This window comes from Nicotiana sylvestris, chromosome 5 (assembly GCF_000393655.2).
Source record: "Nicotiana sylvestris chromosome 5, ASM39365v2, whole genome shotgun sequence".
Classification (NCBI taxonomy): Eukaryota; Viridiplantae; Streptophyta; class Magnoliopsida; order Solanales; family Solanaceae; genus Nicotiana; species Nicotiana sylvestris.
In genome coordinates this window covers 142,902,840-142,912,423 of record NC_091061.1, presented here as the reverse complement: position 1 = coordinate 142,912,423, position 9,584 = coordinate 142,902,840, and the positions used below count along the sequence as shown (strand labels likewise).

The 9,584-nt window shown below is 38.2% G+C and overlaps 1 long non-coding RNA gene across 1 annotated transcript; it reads right to left on the bottom strand.

Moving 5' to 3' along the window:
- Positions 1–7,151: 7,151 nt before the first annotated feature.
- On the bottom strand, positions 7,152–7,864 carry LOC104229858 (uncharacterized). Its single transcript, XR_711744.2, has 2 exons — positions 7,737–7,864; positions 7,152–7,551 (listed from the first exon to the last, which is right to left on the bottom strand). It is a non-coding gene; the product is annotated as an uncharacterized lncRNA (long non-coding RNA).
- Between the last annotated feature and the right edge of the window lie 1,720 nt (positions 7,865–9,584).

Sequence of the window (9,584 nt, the reverse complement as noted above, 5' to 3'; positions counted from 1 at the left end):
ACTAGTATTAATCGCCTTCTAAGAATACCACAAAGGAATCAAAGATATCATAAAAGAGAAGTAATCTTACTACCTTGAACTAAGAACTAGTAAAGGTTGAAAGATAAATCTCAAAGCACAAGTAACAAAGGTTCAAAAGAACTCTCAAAGTATGATATACTTAATCAATAAATGTTGTGTCTTATGAATGAGAAGAACTCCTTATTTATAGGAGTTAAAAGCACTTAAAATAATGTAGGGGGTTGCTAAAAAAGTCATCTAAATTAGGTAGGGGGCTGCTAGGGGTCACAATAGCCATCAAACTTAGGTAGGTGGCTCCTAAGGGGTAACAAAAGCCATCAAAATTAAGTGGGGGGCGGCCAAATCCTTTTGGGGCAGATTTGGGCCTTAAAACTATTAGTTTGGGCCATTGGTTTGGACTCCAATTGGGCTCCTTTTGAAACACCCCCTTTTGGACCTCTTTTAAGGTCATTTTGAGCCCTATTGGTGGACTTCAAGGGCTGATTTGGTAACCCAATCTTCCTCCTCTTGGACTTTAATTTGGACTACCAAATAATTGTAAAACTTGGACAATTCATCTCCTTTGGGCTTGAGCTCTTCCTCTACAATTAAAAGCTTCTTTATTTGCCATTGAAGTCTCGCAACCTTAGTTTGCAACTCTTTAGCTTGAGATCTTGTATATGGCCTTGGAGCTTCCAAAACTCTATCCTTGTCCTTGATGTTATCACCTAGCCAATTCACATCCTTTATCCTTGAGCTCTTCCTCCCAATTAATAACTTCTTCATTTGCACTTGAAGTCTAATGATCTTGTTTTGTAATTCTTTAGCTTGAACTCTTATTAAAGGCCATCTTTGAGATTCAAAAGCTTCATCCATGTCCTTGAATAGAGTTGAGCTTCCTAGGATGCTATCACATGCCTTGGATGCACATCTCTATGCCTGAAGCTTCACTGAGCCTGTCTTTGAAGTTGAGTCTTGCATTTTTCCAACGATTGATAAAGTCGATAACTAGTTCCCCTTTCGTTGTCGAGTATTTGTAAGTTCTATCATACTCATAGTACGTCTCGTGCTATAAAAGCGATTGAGGAACTCTTGCTCTAGTTGATCTCAGCTATCGACAGATCCAGCCTCGAGGTCTGTGTACCAATCAAAAGCATTGTCTTTTAGCGAGAGGACAAACTACTTGATGAGGTAATCTCCATAAGTCCCAGCATTGTTGCACGTCTCCACGAAGTGTGCCACATGTTACTTTGGGTTACCTTTGCCATCAAACTGTTGAAACTTTGGAGGTTGATAGCCAGAAGGCATCTTCAACATATCGACCCTTGAAGTGTACGGCTTTGCACATGTAAGGGAGGATTTGGCAGCAACTTCATATTTGTTCTTAATGGTTCCTTCAATGAACTCCTTCAGTTGATCGATTGGAATCATCCCTTCAGATGAGACAGGGAGCCTTAGTGGATGCTACTTGTCTTGGGGGAGAGTCACTCTCTAGAACTTCTGGGTGCTTGCCGGGTGCATGGGTGGATTCTTCTTCCATCAAGATTCCCACCCTGTCTGTTAGCTTGTTAATTCTGGCCTCTTGATTTTGCATGCATTTGGTCAAGCCAGTGATTGCTTCCGTCAAGTTTGCCAACTGCTCCTCCATAGATGAAGTGTTTGTCACCATGGCTTGCATGATTGTCGTGGACGACGGATAGTAGCATGGATTTTCACACAGATTGATCTTTGATTGGCTCACGCTATGTGGTGTAAGTGGGGAGGATCCATCACTTGAAGCATCATCATCTTCCTTCACAGTAGAGTGCTTGGATCCGGAGAGGTCAAGTAGAGCAAGGGTTTCTTGATCTTTTCAGCAACATCGCTTCCTCCTTCAAATGCGTTTGTGGAAGATCTTGCTCCTTTTGAGGATGAAGATCCGAAAACAGGGGTTGATACAGACGGTACTTGGGGTGCTTGTTGTCCTAAAGATTGCTCCTCGTAACTGGTCTGAAGCTTCCAAAGGTAACATCGAGGATGCTTTCCACATCAGCGTAGAACCTGGAGTTAGTAGCCTTGGTGGAAGTTGAACCAGAGTTGATTTTCTTTGAAGCCATTTCTATGTTCTTGGACTTTGGTGATTGAAAAGTTGAGATGAGAGGTAGAGATTGTCCCACTGGACGTGCCAGAATTTGCAGACAATAAATTTGCGTCGAGAAAAAAAAATTAAGACCGAAAATATCGCAACAATCATAGTATTTGATTTCAAATAATATGAGCGTACAATCTCTATAAATCCTCTGATTCTTCTTTCCAATAGTAAATAAATTCAAGGGCCTTTAAGCTTGATCTTGAATATGTAGTTGTTGCCACGAACGATGATCTTGTTTTTGAGCTTGAGCTTGATTGCTTGAATTTGACCTTGATTTGTTCTTCGTTCTTGAGCTTGAACTTGATTTGTTCTTCGTTCTTGAGCTTGAATTTGATTGCTTGAAGCTTGAAACTTGTAGAGAAATTTGCGGCGTTTGATCCACGAGCTTTCTCTTGCTTCTTGTTATAACTTCTGGTGTCTTTTCTGAGTTATGAAGACCCCTATTTATAGTTGTGGGAGGGAAGAGTTATGATAAGAACAAACTTTTTCCGACGAATCAAATTGAAGTGTGACATGGCCGCATTTGATTGGCCAGAACATGTCACTTGCACACATGGCGCGATTTAATTGGCCTTTCAATGTGATTGGCCATGCCTTGTCATTTTGACACGTGGCATGGTCCTATTGGCTCTTCCACTTGACTTGGCGCACCATGTCATTTGACACGTGGCACTGGGCCTCTAGGAAGATGACATCTTGGGCCTGATAAGATGGGCTCATCATTTGTAGCCCAATTAAATGGACTAGCCCAATGGATTAAGGCTTATTTATTTAATCCATATATATTGGACTAATATAATTAATCTAATCATATTAGCCCATTATATTTATTTGGACCAAAATATATTTAATTGAAATCAAATCCAAATTTCATATGGATTTAAATTCAATAAAATTTTAATTGTCTACACCTTCCTATCAAGGGTCATGTCCTCGGTCAGCTAAAACTGCGCCATGTCTTGCCTAATAACCTCTCCCCACCTCTTCTTTGGCCTACCTCTACCTGTCCGTAGGCTCTCCAATGTCAACCTCTCACACCTCCTCACCGGGGCGTCTGTGCTCCTCCTCCTCACATGACCAAACCACCTAAGCCGCGCTTCCCACATCTTGTACTCAATAGGGGCCACACCCACCTTGTCGCAAATAACCTCATTTCTGATCCTATCTAACCTGGTGTGCCCGAACATCCATCTCAACATCCTCATCTCTACTACCTTCATCTTCTAGATATGAGCGATCTTGACTGGCCAATACTCATCCCCATACAACATCGTTGGTCTAATCACCACTCTGTAGAACTTACTATTTGGTACCTTCTTGTCACATAAAACACCGGAAGCGAGTCTCCATGTCATCCATCCAGATCCAATACGATGTGTGACATCTTCATCAATCTCCCCACCCCCCTGAATAATAGACACAAGGTACTTAAAACTCCCTCTCCTAGGGATGACCTGCGAGTCCAGCCTCACCTCCTTTTCCCCCCTTGAGTCTCGCCATTGAACTTACACTCTAAGTATTCTGTCTTGGTCCCGCTCAACTTAAGACCTTTCGATTCCAGGGTCTGCCTCCATACCTCTAATTGTGCATTCACACCGTCTCGCATATCGTCAATCAATACAATATCCTCTATAAATAGCATGCACCATGACACCTCCCCTTGGATGTGGAGCATCAGTACGTCCATCACCTGAGCAAACAAAAAGGGCTAAGTGACGACCCGTGATGCAGCCCCATCATAATAGGAAAATGGTCCGAGTCACCACTCACCGTCCTCATCCGGGGTCTTTACTCCATCATACATGTCCTTAATCAACCTAACGTAGACAACATGTAAACCTCTAACCTTCAAACATCTCCATAAAACCTCCCTCAGAACTTTATCGTACGCCTTTTTTAAGTCAATGAACAGTATATGCAAGTCCTTCTTTCTCTTCCTATACTGCTCCATCAATCTCCTAACAAGGTGGATGACTTTTAAAAGTCGAACGTCCCGGCACAAACCCAAACTTGTTCTCAAAAATAGAAACCCTCTTCTTTCACCCTTAGCTCTACCACTCTCTCACAGACTTTCATAATATGGCTAAGCAACTTGATACCCCGATAGTTATTGCAATTTTGGATATTACCCTTGTTCTTGTATACAGAACCATCGTGCTCCACCCCCACTATTCGGGGAACTTCTTCGTTCTAAAAATGATATTAAATAACCTAGTGAGCCACTCCAAGCCTGCCTTGCCCGCACTCTTCCAAAACTCTACCGGAATGTCATCCGGCCCGGTCGTGTGTCCCCTACTCATCTTATGCATAACCCCGTCAACTTCATCAACTCTAATCCGCCTACAATACCCAAAGTCACGACGGCTCCCGGAGAGTTCCAAATCACCCAGAACAATGCTCCTTTCTCCCTCCTCCTTCAAGAGGTTATGGAAGTAGGTCTGCCATCTCCAATGGATAAACCCCTCATCTAACAAAACTCTACCTTCTTCGTCCTTGATACATTTCACTTGGTCCAAGTTGCGCGCCTTGATTAACCTGAACAACCTCTTATCCCCACCTCGGCCCTCGAGTTCCTCATACAAACGACTAAAAGTTGCAGTCTTGGCTGCCTCAACTACTAGCTTTGCTTTTTTCTTAGCCAACTTATTATGCTCCCTATTCACCCTCTTCTCCTCCTCGTCTACACTTACCACTAGCTTCAGATACGCTACTTTCTTGATTTCCACTTTTCCTTGCACCTCCCCATTCCACCACCAGTCTCCCTTGTGACTATCAGAGTAACCCTTTGAGACCCCTAATACCTCATCTGCGGCTTCCCTAATGCACTACACAGTCGTGGTTCACATAGCGCTTGCATCCCCACTACTCATCCAAGCCTCCATAATCACCAGTCTGACCCCCAACTCATGCGCTTCTTCCACCAAGGCTCCCCACTTGATCATATGTTGGCTATACATCGCCCTCTTCCTCCTCTTCCTCATGATCTCAAGGTCCATGACCAGGAGCCTATGAAGGGTCGAGAGGTTCTCATTCGGGATGACCTTGCCATTCGTGCAAATACCTCTATTGGACTTCCTGCAGAGTAAATAATCAATCTGAGTCTCGGCCACCGAACTCCGGAAGGTGACCAAGTGCTCCCTCTTCTTCGGAAAACTCGAGTTTGCAACCAAATCAAATGCTCTAGCAAAGTCTAGAAGAGACGTTCCTCCTTCCTTTCTATCTCCAAAACCAAAGCCACCATACACATCATCATACCCCTCAGACGTCGCTTCAATGTGTCCGTTGAAATCTCCTCCTATGAAAAGCTTCTCAGTATGGGGGATACCACGCACCATCTCATTCAAATCCTACCAGAAACGCCTCTTGACTTCCTTATCCAAGCCTGCTTGGGGTGCGTACGCACTGCGTATGTTCAAAGTAAAACCTCCAACAACTAGTTTAATAGTCATCAGCCTATGATTCACCCTCCTGACCTCCACCACTAGTTCCCGGAGGTCCTTATCAACCAAGATACCTACCCCGTTCCTTCTCCCACCCTCCCAGAATACCAAAGTTTGAAACTGCCCACATCCCGCGCCTTATCTCTTACCCACCTAGTCTCTTGTACACAAGCTATATTGATCTTTCTTTTCTCAAGAATCTTCGCTAACTCTCCAGATTTTCAGTCAAAGTTCATATGTTTCAAGACCCCACTCTCAGCCTAGTAGCCCTCTTACCCCCCCCCCCCGTGCTGGCACTCCCAAGGACAAGACCTTAACCTACCATTGTTCACCAAATACACAATAATCTAGGAGTCATTACGCAAGCACTATCCCGAAAACAGGCGGCAAAAATAAAATAAATTACCGAAATATAATCTACCACTAAAGGTTGCAAAACAAGTGAAGAAATAAAATAAAGGTACAAATTGTTCTAATTAATTATTTTACTATGCTCAATATTTTATTATTCCAACATTATATACGCTTACACACTATTTTATTTTTTAATTTAAAAATAAACCTTATTTATTCTATAGATAAGTACATAAAATAAATTAAAAAGAAAAAAATCATAATATTAAAAAAAATTAGAAAAATAAAAAGAAGATAAAAGTTGATAATTTAGAGCGTAAAATATGTATTTGCAATCAAAAGTTTGAGAAATCTAATTGAGTGACCTTCTGAGTGCTATAAGCATAATTGAGTGACTTTGTTGTTAAAAATGAAAGAAAAATGACTTTAATAGGCAATTTCGGATAGTTGAGTGACCCTTTGAGTAATGTACTTCAGTAAAAAAAATATAGAGATTTATAGTGCTAGATAATCTTTTTCTTTTTGTCAAATTTTATTTTATATAATATTGAACTAAGAAGAGTTTAATGAAAATCTTGATTAGAATTCAGGCGCAACTACTATTAGTTTCTTCTTAAAAATGGAAATAGCAAAAAAGGGCGCTGGGAACTTTTGAATGTAATAAACTAAAGTAGTTGCCCAAGCCCCTCAATTTTCTCTTTTATCTATTTAGCCCCCTTAAGCTTACATTTTTTCAACGGTGTGAGTGTGTGATATCTGTTCCTTTGGAAAAATAAAGCCTTCCAAATTTATATTTCGACCCCTATAATTGGAATTGTAAGATTATATATAACTTTGAACAATTGTGTCCTTGTCCAATTGAATTCTGTTTGAAGTTTTATAGCCGCCTCTTTAATTGTCTATGCGTTTGTTTTCAGTTTTTACTTTCCTCTTATTTTACCTCTCTCAATTCCAAACAAAATAATAGCAAGAGATAATAAACAGTCAACCATTCATTATCTTGTTGCTAAGTAAAAAATGTAAGATAAGTATATATGCAACAAAGGAGAAATTAAAATACATCTGAAATAGTCAAATAAAATGCAGTCATTGCTCATAACATAGATACCAAATTCAGAGGAGTATTTAATAATTCTGAATTAGTGAAAATATCAAATAGTAACAAATAAACATCTCTCAATATTATTATTTGAAGCTTCGTATATCGCCATAAAAACTTCATAAAGTCATATGAATGTAAACGCACGTAAATAATCCATCAAAAGATGTATATATATGTACATAATCTCATCGACATTCATTCTATATTCATATTACTCCCAAAAAATTCTCAGAAACCTTGACAAAAATTCAATGCGCCTAGCCCGGACTATATATGTGCAAGAGAAAATAACACATATAAAAATAGAATCCACAAACTTCAAACTTTGGATTCGTCTCGGGATATTAAAACTTAAGTTTGTAAACTTTTTCCATCCTAATTATGAATAGGAGGTTTCTTTCGGGCCGGAGTGTAATCTACGTCTATTGCTACCGAGTCTTTACAGTTTGATTGCTCTTCATTCTTTACAAGAATTTCTTGTTCACTCTTTTGAGCTTCATAAAGATCAACTCGTAAATTCCTTGCTGCAAAAATAGAAAATAAAACCGAAGAATATGAACAATAATATAAAAACTCTATATTAGATAAATGACAAGATCTCTATATATATTTTCTAGAAAACTGGATTATTTCTCCATCCAATAAGAGATAACTAGAAATAAATAAATAAATAAATAAATAAATAAATAAATAAGGAGATTTTGTTTACCAAGGCAAGTGATCAAGAAGAAGCAGAACAAGAAGGAAATGACCAAGAACCAATGCGTTTTTTGGTTACAAACAACCATTTTTGACGTTCTAAAATTTTGATTATAGAGATATATCTGCATGTTTTGTGGGTTTTATACAAATTCGATCATTATTTATAGAAAGACATCATAGATTGGAGAAATTGGACAATTTATTTAAAGATGTCAAATCATGTAGCTAATTTTATGTACTTGGAGAATAGCATGAGGGCCCTTATGCGGGGGTGACAATAGATTCAATATCAGCATTTTGCATGAGAAACCTTTGCATGATTGTATTCACTATTTGTGTATATAGCTCTTGTACGAATTACTATACTGAGGTTAGAAACAATATTTCTTAAAACACCAGCCATATGCCATGTCTGCTGTTTGTACGATTCTTGTCTTTTTATATACATATCAAGAAATTGAGAAATTTCGAGAGTTAGTGACGCATGGTTTGAAACTCAATTATAATTGACTCGGCCCTCTAGTACCCTTAAGCATATTGCATATATATAACGTCATAATTGGAATGACGTATGAAAACATAGAAAATCGCTCGTGGCTAACAGAATTTTTTGATAATCTGTCGCTAGTCCTTCGCTAAGAAAGAATATTAGTCGTGAATTTTATTGTTTAGCTACAGAATTGTACGTCGGTAGTTCTTGATTTTTTAGTGTTGAAAGGTTAATATTGGAGATCTATAAATAATTAAAACATAACTTTTTGTATAGACTTAAAATTGTGAGTGAGCACAAAAGATCTATCTCAAATAACAATAAGCAAGAGGAGATTATAAATTGGACAAAAGGGAGACCCTCTATTATTTTGAGATAAAGCAACTGAAAAGGAAGTCTAAAATTTCATGTGGCAAACAATCAGTTGATGTGCACAATTTTTTTTTGGAGGGCTTGAAAATCAAAACAGTTTGTTCCCTACTAAGGTGACCTTCGACATGCATTTCAATTGGAAAATGGTAAGAAATCTCCTTTAATTTCTTCTTGTTAATTTGCAATATTTTATAAGAGTTTAAGCTAATAAGTAACATGTTACCTCTCTCCTTTTCGATCAATGGAGACATAGACACACAGGAAGATGTGAATCAAATCCATGTCAAGGTCGTTATCGAATAAAATCCCAAATTAGTACTCTCTTTGTCTCGAATTATTTATCGTGTTTTCGTTTACACGTCCTTTAAGAAAATATTAATTAGGATTTTTTTTGATTATTTTACCCTTATTTAATTTATGTCTTAACCTATAATCTCTCTTCGTTGAATATTTATTCTATTTAGATATCATCTCTATCTTCAAGAACAATTACCAAAGGGTAAAACAGAAAAAAATAACTAATTTTTTCTTGAACTTCTAAAATGATAAATAATTTGAGACAACTACTTTAAAAATCACGACAAATAATTTAAGACAGATGAGGTATATATCGTTTTGAATGTTATAGAGATATTTTCAAAGTGATTTTAGAGAAGACGCTAAATATAAGTGGAAAGTTCAAAGGTAAAAGGTGGTCAAAAACTAATTTTGAAAAGGACTTGTTTAAATTACTTATGATTGCAAATTAGCATTCAAGATCAATTACTAGTTAACTCTCGGAGATAATTGTATTCTTTTTTTTTTTTAATAAAATAAGTTTTACAAAAATATTTCTAATTCCTCGTTAGAAAGAGCAATATGATTCTCATATAACTTATTTACACGAGCCCCTCCTCGGGCGGATTCCTTCTTTTGCTCCTCAGCCTACGGGGTATTAGTAGCCGTTTCTAGCTGTTGTTCCTCTCCTTAGGGCAGATTCTTATGCGTTACTCA